Source organism: Urocitellus parryii, unplaced genomic scaffold (genome assembly GCF_045843805.1).
Source record: "Urocitellus parryii isolate mUroPar1 unplaced genomic scaffold, mUroPar1.hap1 Scaffold_90, whole genome shotgun sequence".
NCBI lineage: Eukaryota > Metazoa > Chordata > Mammalia > Rodentia > Sciuridae > Urocitellus > Urocitellus parryii.
The window spans coordinates 580770-594883 of NW_027554223.1; the positions used below are offsets into that span (position 1 = coordinate 580770).

The window sequence follows — 14114 nt, forward strand, 5'->3', positions numbered from 1 at the left end:
TCTGGGAGGATCTTTAAGATGTAATATTTTAAGATATATACTGAGAACAGCTGAACACATATGGGCTCCATATTTGCTTTGAAAATAAACATTAATACTAGACACAGCTCTCCTTTCCCTAACAAGAAGTGTTCCCAAACTCATTCCAAGTTTTCCTGTCTGATGTCGAAAAATAAATGTATTTGAAAAGCCACTAGTATTAGTTATCAACTCCCCTGATTTTGCAGGGTCCGACAATCAACCTAGTTTATTGTCAAATTAGAACAAGAACATGGACCCAGCTCAGAAGCTTAAAGGTGTTACTTGCTTTGGTAGCAAAGAAAAGCAGAGTGTGCTGGACATGACTAAGCTGGGCTCACTTCTCTGCCCTAGCTTCCCTGGGCCAGGTTGCAGGATCTGAGTGGGCGCCTGCTCCTCACCCACCTCCCCACCAAGTACAGCAACAGCTGCCTGACAGGACGTTACCACTAGACAAAAAAGTGCTGTGCTTTTTTAAACACACGTGTAAGAAAAAAAGAAAGAAAGAAAGAAAGAAAAAACAGCACAACTCGTTTGGGAAGAAAAGACTTGCAAAACATGTTTTTGAAAAAACCATTTAAAATTTTTTTTAGTTCATTTATTTTTATTTTGTTATATGTAACAGCAGAATACATTACAATGCATACTACATATATAGAGCACTTTTTTCTTATCTCTGGTTGTATGCAAAGTAGAATCACACCATTCGTGTCTTCATACATGTACTTAGAATGATGATGAAGTACACGAAGATGTATGAAGGCATGAATGGTGTGATTCTACTTTGATAAAACCATTTTTATGGAAAAGAAAAGGGCGGAGACTAGGAACGATGATGCAGAAATCAAGGGAAAGCAGCCTCACTCCCTTCAGTGAAAAGTCTAGGGCAAGATGAAAAGAGAAATTTCAGTAAAGTACTAAAGCGGAGGCCTAGAAAGTCTCCAGGATGCACCCCCCACCACCACGCCTAGCCCGGCCCACACCCCCGCACCTCCCCCGCACCCAGAAATTCCCAGCACCCCCTGCTCGCCCTTACCAGCATGCACAAATTCCCTGCTCCCCGCTCCCCACTCCGCCCGAACCCCCCTGCCCCCTGCTCCGGGTGGATCCCAGAGCCCCACTCATCCTCAACTGCCACCAGCCACAATCACTTTTCTGTGATTCAGTGAGCCACCACCCAGCTCACCTCCCTTCACAGCTTTTCTCATGTAGCCACGCCCCATCCAGGGCCTCCCTACCTTCCCATCCACCTAGGGGACCCTAACCTCCACCAGGACCACCTGGCACCATATACCCATGCCTGAGGACATACCCTGCAAACATCCCCACCTCACCCACAGATCCTAACACAAGAGGAGGGGGCCCCATTTTTCCAAGTATGACCTTGGTAATGGTATAGAGCTGGGGTCATCTAAGAAACAGATAGTGCAAAGACCTCCTCTTCAAACCCCAATTCTTTTGATCAAGTCCTAAAGATTTCAGACATTTTGCCAGAAAATATTTACACTGTTTGATAGGCCATTTGTAAAACTGCATACTCATTCTGAAAGTATACTTAAAACTCAAAAATATTTAATGATGTTGTAAATGTTAAATTACCTTTGCATATGTGAAACTGAAATATTTTTATGTAAATTTTTTTTAATTATTAAATGTACTAAATTGTTTTTGAGCTTTTTGAGACACATAAATGAATAACACATAAACACTGAGGAGTTATTAAATGAGACCATGTTGAATTTGACTAAACTGAGATTTTAAAACCCGGAAAATTAAAACTATATATAATGTACCATCTGGTTGTTGTAACTTCAGGGTATGTTGTAACTTCAGGGTATGTTGTAAACAGTATAACCAGAATTTAGATAATATATATGAAAAATTATTCATTAACAGAAGGGTTTTTGTTGGCTGTTCTCATCCATTTTTGGTTCTTAACAGGGAAATTATGATAAAGTTAGGTTTAAAGGCTTTTCTAAATAAGTCACATACTTGATTAAAGTTAGAAATTGGTGGCAGAGCTCCATTGTGGCAAATTATATACTCCAGATTTTTTTTTTTTGCATAGAAAAATATAATGGGCTATTCCCTAAGAAAAACATGTTTGTTCTTTTTACCACTTCACTATGAAAAAGTTTCTTTGAGGCTATGCAAGTTAATAACTGATTGATATTTGATAAGAAAAGCAATAATCAAAAAATCCAAAACAGATGGAGAACATATATATGCACTCAATTTGGGGAGCATTGTTTAAACTTTGCATATCTAGAAAAGGTCCTACATGAATATTCCTTACCTCAGAAACAGATCCAAGAAAGATACAAGATAATGATATTCACTTCTCTAGTTTACATTATGTATGACATCAAATTTTCTTTACCTGCTCTTTCTCCTTCTTAAGCATGGTATTTTCTTTCTGAAGCTTACAGCATTCCAACTTCATCTTCGCTTCACGAAGCTTAGTTTCAGTAAGGATATTTTGAAGCTAATGCAAAACACTACAGTTAGTGAATTAATTCCAAAGAAAAAACAAAGTTATACTTTCCCAAACCAGACATCATATAGTTCTCATTTTTTGCACATTTTAGCACACCTCAAATTTTTGGTCCGCAACAAATTAAGATGTAGTATTAATATCCGATAGCAAGAGTTGGCAGCTTTACCTCTGAAAGTTCAGAATTATTCACTGAAATGACATCTTTAAGCTTCTCTATAGATTTCTTATTTTCCATTATCTGCCAGGGGAAAACAGAACACAAAATATGCATTAGGATTTCAGTAGAAATACTGATATATATATATATATATATATATATATATATATATATATATATATATATATGTGTGTGTGTGTGTGTACACACACATATATATACTAAAAAAGATAAACACAACAAAATTTTTGTCAAGCCATCCCATTACATTTCAGGTAAATGCAGGGGGATCCAGATTTGGACTAAGCAAAAAATCAAGAACTGAAAGAGATGAGGGAAAATGAAGTCATAAATATTTCATGGCATCCACAACCTTACTGTTTGTGAGATAACCAGAAAAAAAGGTCAAAGTATAGAAAATCATAATGCAATAAGTAAATAAAATGTTTTAAAGCATAGAAAATTAACTATAATTAATTACTGTTTCAAGTAAACCAGTTCAAATTAGTAATTTTTTTTCTAGTGATAGAGAAAAAAATTTCCCAAGATCATTTTTAAAATTTTCTTATCTGAAGTAAAAAATGATAAAATTTAAGGAAGAATAGACTAATCTCACATACAGAAGAATTCCAAAAAATTTATAAGGATACTCGCTCCTTAAGGAAGTGGACATAACTCTGCAATCTTTGTTTGCAATGCCTGGGATTGAATCCTGGGCTTCATGCATGCTAGGCAAGTGCTCTACCATGAGCTGCATCCTGGGCTTGTAACTCTTCATACTTTAACTGTGGGCTGTGCATGGTAACTTCCAAAGAATACAACATGAAAAGGATTGGAAAGAATTTTTACAGTGGAGAAATCTGATAAATACTACCTCAGCTGGGTGATCAAGCTTACTTGGGGGTAGGATATTTCAGAACACACTCTCTACTATCTTTTGCAACTTTTATGTAATTACAGAAACTTATAGAAATTGAAAATGAAATATGTAAGTAAACTTTTTTTTAAGTACAGAAAATTGATTAATTCATTACTCTTTCAAGTAAAAAGTAAACAAATACTGTTCAACTGGACAATAGTTTTTTAGTTGTTCTGCCTGTTTCCAAGGGCAGAGCAAAGCAATATGAAAATTATCCAAGGTTGAGAATAAAAATATTTCCTAGGCCCATAAAAATAATTTGTTGTATCAGTACTTAAAAGTTCCACAAAATGGGCAGAAGTGGGTTCAACTTCCTTGACTCCTAATCTTACTTTAGTTAACAGCTGGACTAAGTTCAACTTAACCAATTTAACAAAATATTTCAAAAGCCAAATTGCAGTAACACTTAGCAGCGAAACTCTTACCAAGTCCTGATTCTTAGCTGTCTGTTCTCTCTCAGATTCTAACATAACAAGAAGACTTTTAGCTTTCTCATCCAGAAGTTCTTTATCTTTTTCAAGAAGCTTCACTTTATCCTGGAAAAAAAAGGTGTCAATATTACTCACTCATTACATTTACTTTTGAGTTTAGAATGTAATTCCCCCCAAAGAAGGGATTTTTACCTTATATTTAGTTGCTTCATCAGAAAGAATCATATTTTGTTTCATGGTCTCTTGGACCTGTTTCTTTGATTCCTTCATCTATGTAAATAAAGCATTCAGAATTAAGATACACAAATTATAGTGCTACTATACAAGTTACTTCCAGACAAGTGACCCTTTCCAGAAGAAAGCAGTACTTAATACATATGACTGTTTAGAATTTGGATGATTTGTAGAAAATAATGAAACAAAAATTTTAAAATACGATTTTAAAATTAAAACAGGTAGAAATGATTCATGCTAGAACCAAGGGAGAAAGAAACAAAAAAATATTATACCTTCTGTTCATAATTTGACAATTTCTGCATTAGTTCTTCATTTTCTTTCATGAAATTGTTCATCTTTTTGGAAATTTGCTGTTCAATGACTAAAAGGGGGAAATACACAAGATTATTACAATCACTAAATGAAATTCAATTACTCAATCTACTAAAAGCAAAGACATGTTATATGGTACTATGAGGAAATACTTCTTAGCATAACTATTATGCTTTTAAAAAGCAATCTATGCTTATTAGCAATAAGAGTATAAAAATTATTAAAATTTAAGAAAAATATAAGAACAATGATATTTTGCTGGGTGCAGTGGTGCACACCTGTAATCCCAGTGGCTCAGGAGGCTGAGCTAGAAGGATCCCAAGTTCAAAGTCAGCCTCAGCAAGAGCGAGACACTAAGCAACTAAGTGAGACTTGGTCTCTAAATATAGGGGGTTGGGGATGTGGCTCAGTAGAGTGCCCCAGAGTTCAATCACAGGTACCCCTCCCATCCAAAATGATATTTCAATTTAAGCTTATTTCACAGATGGGAAATACAGTAAAGTGTTGTAGCTTGATATTCCTCCCTTCTCAAAACACTTTCTTTTCAGAAAATGGAATCATTTAATTCTTTGCAAAGAAAAACAGAAATGAAAAACATACTGATTCACATTACCATTCTTTAAATTATCTACTCAATTACTTAATGCATGATTAGATCATTAGCATAGAAATACTCTTCAAATGTAATACATCTGCATTATATCAATATTCAAAGTTAATCTGCCCCAAATTAAAACTTATCATCATCTCCCTATCCACAATTTGTTCCTCCTCTTTATCTCCTATCTCAGAGTTGGAACCATCATCATCTACTCTATTATCCATGCTAGCAACCTAGGAATAGTAAAATTTTCAGGAGGTAAAAAAGATAATAGACATTAAACGTCACTGTATCTACTTCTAACATACATAAAACACACATCAAACACCAATACAAAGGGTTATTACAAGTTTAAGAAACCTAAAAATTTACCTTGATATACTCTATCTTTTACCTAGAAGAGAGAAAAAAGATTAAATTTGATGTCAAACATCTGCTCAATAGAAACAGCATTCCTAAAACAACAGTCAGAATCATAACCAACTGAGAATTTAATAACATTCTGGTTCAGGATAATAATTTATAGGATTAAAAATAAGTAAAGGTTAACAAGCCTTTTAAATTTAATTGGTAGTGATATTTCATAAATAGCCTCTGACATAAAAACACTAAGATATGTACCTTATTTCACAGTAAAGATATGTGTGTGTATGTGTGTGTGTGTGTGTGTGTGTGTGTGTACTCAAAATCATTTACTTGACAATTCTAAATAACCAGGATAAAGTCTAGAAACAATGACTATTCAAAAGGAATCTGAGGAAACAATATTAAAGGCATAATCTTTGTACTAAGAAATGCCACTTTCACTCACCAGAAAACATCTTAGAACTCCAATTTAAATTTGGCTATTGGCTAAATTAAGAAACCAAGAGGCTACATCATCTTATTTCTGCAAGCCACTAAATATATAGCAAGAAATCTGAAAGGGAAGACTGCTAGAAGAAAATGCACAAGCAACAAGAGAAATGACAATTAACATATTCTGGAAAGGACAAAAACAATCATTTCCAAAAGACAGCAATAAACTGCCTGATAATAAAACCTAAACAGAAATTTTTTTAAAACCTCACTAAATTTCTTTGTAACTTAGCATATTACTTGTCCTTTCAAATGTTATAAATGGTGATGGGATACTCAGATGTGTCCATGGATCATCCATGGGATCTTCATAATAGGAAATTGCATTCAGAAATCTCCAACACAGAAAGAAATGAACATTTCTTTAATGTCATAGCCTTGCTAACCTTTTACTCAAAATGACAACAGAGAAAAATGGGAAGTAGCATAAATGCAGTCATCTAAGGTAGGGACTAAAGTTCCAAAGTCAAATGCTGAAACTGAGGAGTAACAAGCTAGGAACCAGATCCCACATAACCTAGTGAAAAGAGAAACAGGTACCGGGGTTCTTGAAATGAAAGAAACGAGAGAGAGAAATATAAAATGTTTTCATGTTTTTCCCTTCTCTTTATCCTTCTATTTCCTTTTAGCTGAGAAAAAGTTCAATGAGATTAGAAAATTCCTCACAGGAATCCAGACAAACGATTCTTCTATTTAAGAAGGGAATACTTTTTAAGAGATTTTACACTCAATTGTACAAGGAGAGAAAACTTATCTTAACAATGATATGTCTGAAATAATTAAGAAATCAGAAAAAGAACACTCAGATTTGAAAAGATTTGTATCCAATGCTTTTGGCCTCTTTAACTGTTAGCCTTTTCATATGCAAAGTCCATTTACCTAAAATAATTTTCTTCCAATTATGTTAAATAACTATGAAACAGAATGACCTACAGTACAAACATAAGTATGTATAAGCGCATACACACACACACACACACACACACACACACACTCTTATACATATATGTACACACGTACACAGAGATAGACTAATTCTGCTCAGGAAAAAAAAAAACTTAATGAACAAAACATTTAATGGATTTTTGGACAACACATAATCTATACTTCCGAATAAAAAGGTATTTTCTGAACATATGATCAAATCATAAAATCTGGGAAAAATTTATATAAAAGACTGGAAAAATTATCTCATCTCCTTTTTCTCATTTTACTGTATTTCTTTGCAGCACTTCCCCCTGTTTATATGTGTTTATATTAACATACAGTTCATCAACATTTAAATCTTAGTTTCTGCTTTTTTTTCCCACTTCACATTAAATTATGAGCATTTTCTGTACCTCAAAGATTTGAAATAAATAAATCTGCCTACTATTCTATTAATCAAACATACAATAACACCTAAATGAATTATGTTGTGCTCAGTCTTCAATCTAATACACTGTTCCATTGAAAAACATTACCAAAATCTTCAAAGCATAGTTATTTCTTTAAGATAGATTACTGGACATATATGCTACATAAAAGGATATTTATCTAACCTATCCCATCTTTTATCCCACTTGTAAGACTTCTGATACATATGAAACTACTGGTCAGGATGGCTGTAAGAATTACCAGTTCTACCAACTGCACCCACACTAAATTATTTAATAAGGTTAGTTTGACTTAAACCACTAATTTGTGTTTTAGCAACTGAAAAAGAAAAAAAGGGGGGGGGCAGTGACTATATAAAATAATCCTTGTGCTTATGTGCTAAGGTATAAGTAAGTCAATTTACTCACAACAAGAGCAGTTCTCCAAAAGAAAATGACAAAGGATACAATCCCAAAGAAAACAGTGAAAACTACAGGCTTCCATGGTAGTCCATAAAAATCAGGCCCAGGTTGAGTATCATCAGGCAATGTAGTAAACAGCTGAAACAGACAAATTAGAAGAAATGGGAAACCTTAAATTTATAACAAAACAGTCACAAAGAATCATGGCAATTCTAAACCAACCTCCTCATCAGAAATCCACTTCCTCAATATTTTCCAATAGCTTCTTCAAGAGAGAGGATACTGGCAGTCTCATATATTTTGTTCACTTGCAGTGTTTTCAAGTATAATGAATCTAAATACATTTAAAAAATATTTATTTATGTGTCTTTAGTTTTAGGGTGGACACATTGTTTTGTTTTTATATCGTGCTGAGGTTCGAACCCAGTGTCTCATGTATGCTAGGCAAGCACTCTACTGAACCACAACCCCAGCCCAAATCTAAATACTTTAAATTGAGCATACATTTCCAGTTTGTAACAGGCCCTATATCATCACATTGTCTAACACCTGGCTAGAATCCCTCTGGATCATTCTTTTCTCTTAGATAACCTGGTTTTTAGAATTTAAAAAATTCATTTAAGACAAAAACTTAAATATATGAAAGAACTAATTAATTTTATGGCAACAAATAAAAACAATGATGATGTATGTATAATATTTTAAATCTTACTTCCATTCCACTCTTATATAAACAGATAAGTGGCATGTAATTTCAGACAACTCTTGCAAACTGGCTTAGATAAACTTCTCTGAATTTAACATCCTTCTATAAAACTCAAAGCCTAATTTTAAATGGTTGCTCAAGGGCAGTGTAGTAAACACCTGCCTACTCTTCCCTGTTTTCACCGCCCTCTACAGGTAATACGAGATAACTGTCATTTGGGCCCAATTCCCCAGCAGTCTCCGTAGGGAAAAGACCTGTAGTAACATTAGCTGTTTGGATTGTTGGCTGCATTTCGGAACATACCACGAGGTTGTCACCTCTATTCCGTCAAAAAAAAAAGTGCAAGTGGGGAAAGTTCAAGTCCACTCTTACTGGCCTCACTTAACAATACAGTCACGTCCTGCCTGCCTTGGGCCTGACACACTCCATTTCTCCGTCACTGTGACAGTCAGTGCACCCACTCCGCCAGAACTCAGCCACAGGGGTCCCAGGAGCTGTGGGTCCCCCGGGGAAGCAGTTACAGAAGGCACAGTGGCAGGTACTGAGTCCATGGTGTAGGAACAGCTGAGCGGAAGCGATGCTTCCCTGCAGAACAGCACAGGACCCTCTCTTTCACCATTTCCTACTTAGGTAGGACCCAGCACAGGGGGCGGGTACTGGGAGTGAACTTTGCCTTCCTCCACCGCAGGAGCTTTCCGTCCAAGGCATGTAAAACGCGTCATCAGACGAAGCCGCTGGGCCAACTGCAGTGAGCAGAAGGAGGATGCGGGGCCAGGAGCAGAAAGAACCAACTGCTGAGCCTGGCGGGGGACAGTGCGAGGAGAGCCAAGCGGAAGAGTCCAAATGAAAGGACTCCAGAAGGAAAGAGGCTCACCTGTCCCCAGAACTGGGAGAGGACCAGCGATTTAGAAGGCCCTGGAGAAAGGGAACTAGCAGAAGGGGGGTATAGGCAGAGACTAGGAAAAAGGAGAAAGTCAGGCCTCCCAGCCCCTCCCAGGGCAAAACCCTTTTGTCAACATGTTGAGACACCAGGTACCTGCCCCAAAAGTGCAGACAGAAGAGGAGAAGCTTCTCCTGATCCCTTCTAAAGGACTACTGCTGGGACTAGGCTTTCCTTCCCTGCTCACTCCAGTCCTGTTACTTTCTCCAATTGTGGATGACACTCTTTTTAAAAAGGCCTTACCCTAAGGAATCATGTCATTATCACCCCATGCCAGTGGCTTCATTTCTGGATGCCACATTTTAAGGTTGCATGACTTGTGGAAAAGAACAGAATCATGAATAGCCCCCGAAAAGCACGTGCTAAAAATTGAAGAAAGGGGGACATTTAACTTGGGGAGGGAATGAACATCTGTGGATCTTTAAAAATCTGTCGTCAAGTTGAATATAGTCAATTCAAAAGAACAAGAATAAGCAGGAAAGCACTGAAAAAGAAGAGCAATGAAGGGTACAGGGAGGGCAGACTATATAATCAATTCATGTACCCTCGTCCAAGCCCAGGAATACATAGAGATTGTGGGACAGAATAGAGAATCCAGAAACAGAACCAACTGGACATTTGGGGTACAATAAAAGTTAGTTTGGGGAAAATAGACTTTCTAATAAGTAGAGTTACCACATGGAAAATTATAAAATTGGATTTTTCTCTACTTATTCAAAAGATAAACTACAAATGGATAAGAAACATGAATGTAAAAATAGAAAATAAACAAGTACTAGAAAATATTGGGTGAAATTTTCTATGTATTATGAGTGGGCAAAACCTGCCTCATTGAAAAAATCTTTCCTGGCTGTATCTAAACCTGCTACACACACACACACACACACACACACACACACACACACACAGTTTGACAATGACACCCTGAGAAAAAATAGTTGCAACATATTATTGTCCAAACAATCATGTTCCTGAAATATAAAGAACATTATAAATAAAATGGCCAGCAAACCTATACAAAAATGGGCTGAAGAAATAAACAGATCTCAGGAAAAGAAATGCAAATAGCTATAACATATGGAAACATGCTCTGCTTAGCTCATAATGAACAAAATACAAATTAAACCACACCAAGATACCATTTCTCACTTGCATTGGCAAGATCCAAACGTTTGACAACATACTCGGTAGGTGAGAGAATGTGGGGGAATACAAATTCTCAGACACTGCTGATAAGTATACAAAATGATACAACCCTTATGAATGAGATTTGGCAACATCTCCCAAAACTGCTTATATATTTACCTATTAACTCAACAATCCCACTTTTTTTTTTTAACTTTTTCAGTGCTGGGGAAGGGTATCTAGGGCAAGTGCTCTACTGCTGAGCTATAGTCCCCCAGCCCTAACTTCAAAAGATACTGGGAATACAACAACAAATGTTTAAAACTTGTATTTACAAAACTATGTTATTCAAGCATTAATTATAATAATACAAGATGGTCAAAAAAGGCTGAAACAACCGTCATCAATGAAAGTTGTTGAATAAACCAAAGAAGAAAGAAAATAATTTTAAATACTGCTAAGATCTGGTTTCCAGAATACATTTTTTTTAAAAAATGAAGTAGAGAAAAATATTTATAGAATATTACTTGTATCTTAGAAAGTGAAAAAAGATGAATATATTATTTCTTATAGCTTTGAGGTAAAATTGACATACAATAAATTACATGTATTTAAAGTGTGCAATTTGATAAATTTTAACATGAAATTATGAAATCACCATTATAATCAAGATAATATACACATCCTTTACTTCCAAAAATATTCTCATTCTCTAGGTAATTCTGCCCTTTGTCACCCTTGCTTCATGCCCCCCACTTTCCCATTCCTCCAGCAAAATGTCTGTCTTAATAGATTGCTTTGTATTCCACAAGTTTTATGTGTATGGCATAATATATTGTATTTTCTATGGCTTCTCTTATTCAGCATAATTTGAGATTCATCTACATCAGTTTATCTATCATCTATTTTTATTGCTGAGTAGCATTTCATTATATGTACGTACCACAATTTGTATATCATCTATTGATAGACATTTGGATTTTTTTCCAGTTTGGGGCTTTTACAAATAAAATAGCCAAGAACACTGATATAAAATTCCTCCTATTGCTATATAACTTATCTTTTCTTTGGAAAAGAATGGTTGGATATGACTGGTGTATATTTACCTTTTTAAGAAGGTGATTCTACTGCTTTATATCCCCACCAGCTGTGTACCCATCCAGTTCCTCCATCTCTTCTCCAACCACTCAGCACAACTGTCTTTAATATTAGATATTTAATAAGTGTGTAGTGGTAACTCTTATGCTTCAAAATTGCATTTCCCTGATAATTATGTCAAGCATTTTTAATGTATTTACTATTTGTTTATCTTCTTTGATGAAGTGTTATTTTGCAGGACTATATTTTTTCTAATGAGTTCTAAGAGTTCTTCATATATTCTTGATGCAAGTCTTGATAAATGCTTTACAGTAATTTCCTCCCAGCTTGTGTTTTGTCTATTTCATTCACTTCAAAGTGTATTTTGAATTACAGAGGTTTTAGTTTGATGAATCCCACATTGTCAAATCCTTTTTAATGCTTTTGTTGTCAAATTTAAGAAATCTTTGCCGAACCTAAGTTCAACAAAAATTTTTCTCTTATTTTTTTCCAGAGGTTTTGTAGTTTTGAGTTTAATAGTTAAGTCTGTGAGTTAATTCAGGTGTCTAATGCAAGGCATGGATCAATATTTTGCATATAAATATGCAGTAATTTCAGTACCATTTGCTGAAAAAACTTTCCATTCTCTACTTGTCTTTCCATCTTTGTCAATGACTGTTGCCATATATATTGTGTATCTATCTCTAAATTCTTGGCTCTGTTCCAATGTTTTGTCTGCAATCCTGATTACTGTAGCTTTAGAATATTTTTTTTCTTTTTTTCCTCTTCATATGGTACTAGGGATTGAACACAGGACCTTGCATATGCTAGGCAAGTGCTCTACCACTGAGCTACATCCCCAGCCCTAGATTAAGTCTTGAAGCCACGTATTCTAGGTCTGTTGCAATCAGCTTGTCATTTTCTACAAAACTCTGCAGGGATTTTGATTGGAATAATGTTGACTCTGGTGATTAAACTGGAATGAATGGACACCGTAGTCTTCTGACTCATAAATTAGGTATCTCTCTCCCTTTAGGTTCTCTTTAATTTCTATCAGCAATATTTTATAGTTTTCAATATATACATTTTAGTTTTTGCCACGTTTACGTTTAAATACTTCATATTTTTATTCTATTGTACATGGATTCCAGCTAGCCAGAGAGAGTTGACATACAAAAACAGTAAGGTCAACAAGCTCATGAAGAAGTATTTGATCCAGGCATCATGGCACATGTCTGTAATCCCAGCAACTCAGAAGGTTGAGGCAGGAGGATCCCAAGTTTGAGGCTGGCAACTTATCAAGGACCTAAGCAAGTTAGTGAGACCCTATCTCAAAAGAAAAATAAAAGTTCACTCAATATCATTAATTATCAGGAAATAAACTCACAAAGACATACCCACTAGAATGGCCCAAGTGATAGTGAAGATGAAGTCAAGTGGAAGTCTCCTAAATTGCTGGTGGAAGTATAAAATGATTGTAGTCATTTTTAGCATGGCTTGACAGTATCACATAAGATAAAAACATACATTAAACGTAGGAGGCAATTGCACTCCTAGATATGAGTCCACTTATAGTGGCATATATATGAAATAGTACTGTAGGAAAAATGAATCTATAGTTTAAAAAAAAAAAACTTATCAGTGATTGCCTGAAACAGGTGGTGAAGGAACTCACTGGGAAGGATCCCAAGGAAACCCCTTTTCTAGTGAAAAAAACTGTTCTATATCTTGATTATGGTAGTTTTTACATGGGTATCTACATTTGTTAAAACTCAGAGTGTGCTTGCTTTGGCAGCACATATTCTAAAATTGGAACAATACAGAAAAAATTAGCATGGTCCCTGAGCAAGGATGACACCCACATTTGTGAAACATTCCATAGTTTTGTGGAACCAACCCTTCAACAGATGAATGGATAAAGAAACTGTGGTACATATATGAAATGGAATATTACTTATAGCATTAAAAGAGAAAAAATTATGGCATCTGTGGGTGAATGGGAATATCAGGTTAAGGGAAGTAAGCCAATCCCCAAAACCAAAAGCTGTATGTTCTCTCTGAAAGTGGATGCTGAACCATAATGGGGGTGAGGTGGGTGGCAAGGGGCATGGAAGAATGGAGGAACTTTGACTGGGCAGAGGGGAGGTAGGACAGGTGAGGGGGGCATAGGGATAGGAAAGATGGTAGAATGAGATGAACCTGATTACCCAAGGTACATGTAGGACTACACACGTGTTGTGTACAACTAGGAAAAGTTTTGTTCCATTTATATACAATGAATTGAAATGCATTCTGCTATCATGTATAACCAATTAGAACAAATTTTTAAAAAAACTCACTGATATTGGCTATCAAGGAATTACTGTTAAGTTGGGTGATGGCCCGTGGGTTCATTAAACTATTCTCTATGCTTTTCTTTAAAGCTTTTCTAATTAAATTTATTTTTTAACTAGTACAT

At 35.5% G+C, this 14114-nt stretch overlaps 1 non-coding gene across 1 annotated transcript; it reads left to right on the forward strand.

The window, feature by feature from the left end:
- The first annotated feature begins 13435 nt into the window (after positions 1-13435).
- Positions 13436-13542, forward strand: LOC144253080 (U6 spliceosomal RNA). The gene has a single exon (XR_013343110.1). It is a non-coding gene; the product is annotated as a U6 spliceosomal RNA (small nuclear RNA).
- The last annotated feature ends 572 nt before the right edge of the window (positions 13543-14114 follow it).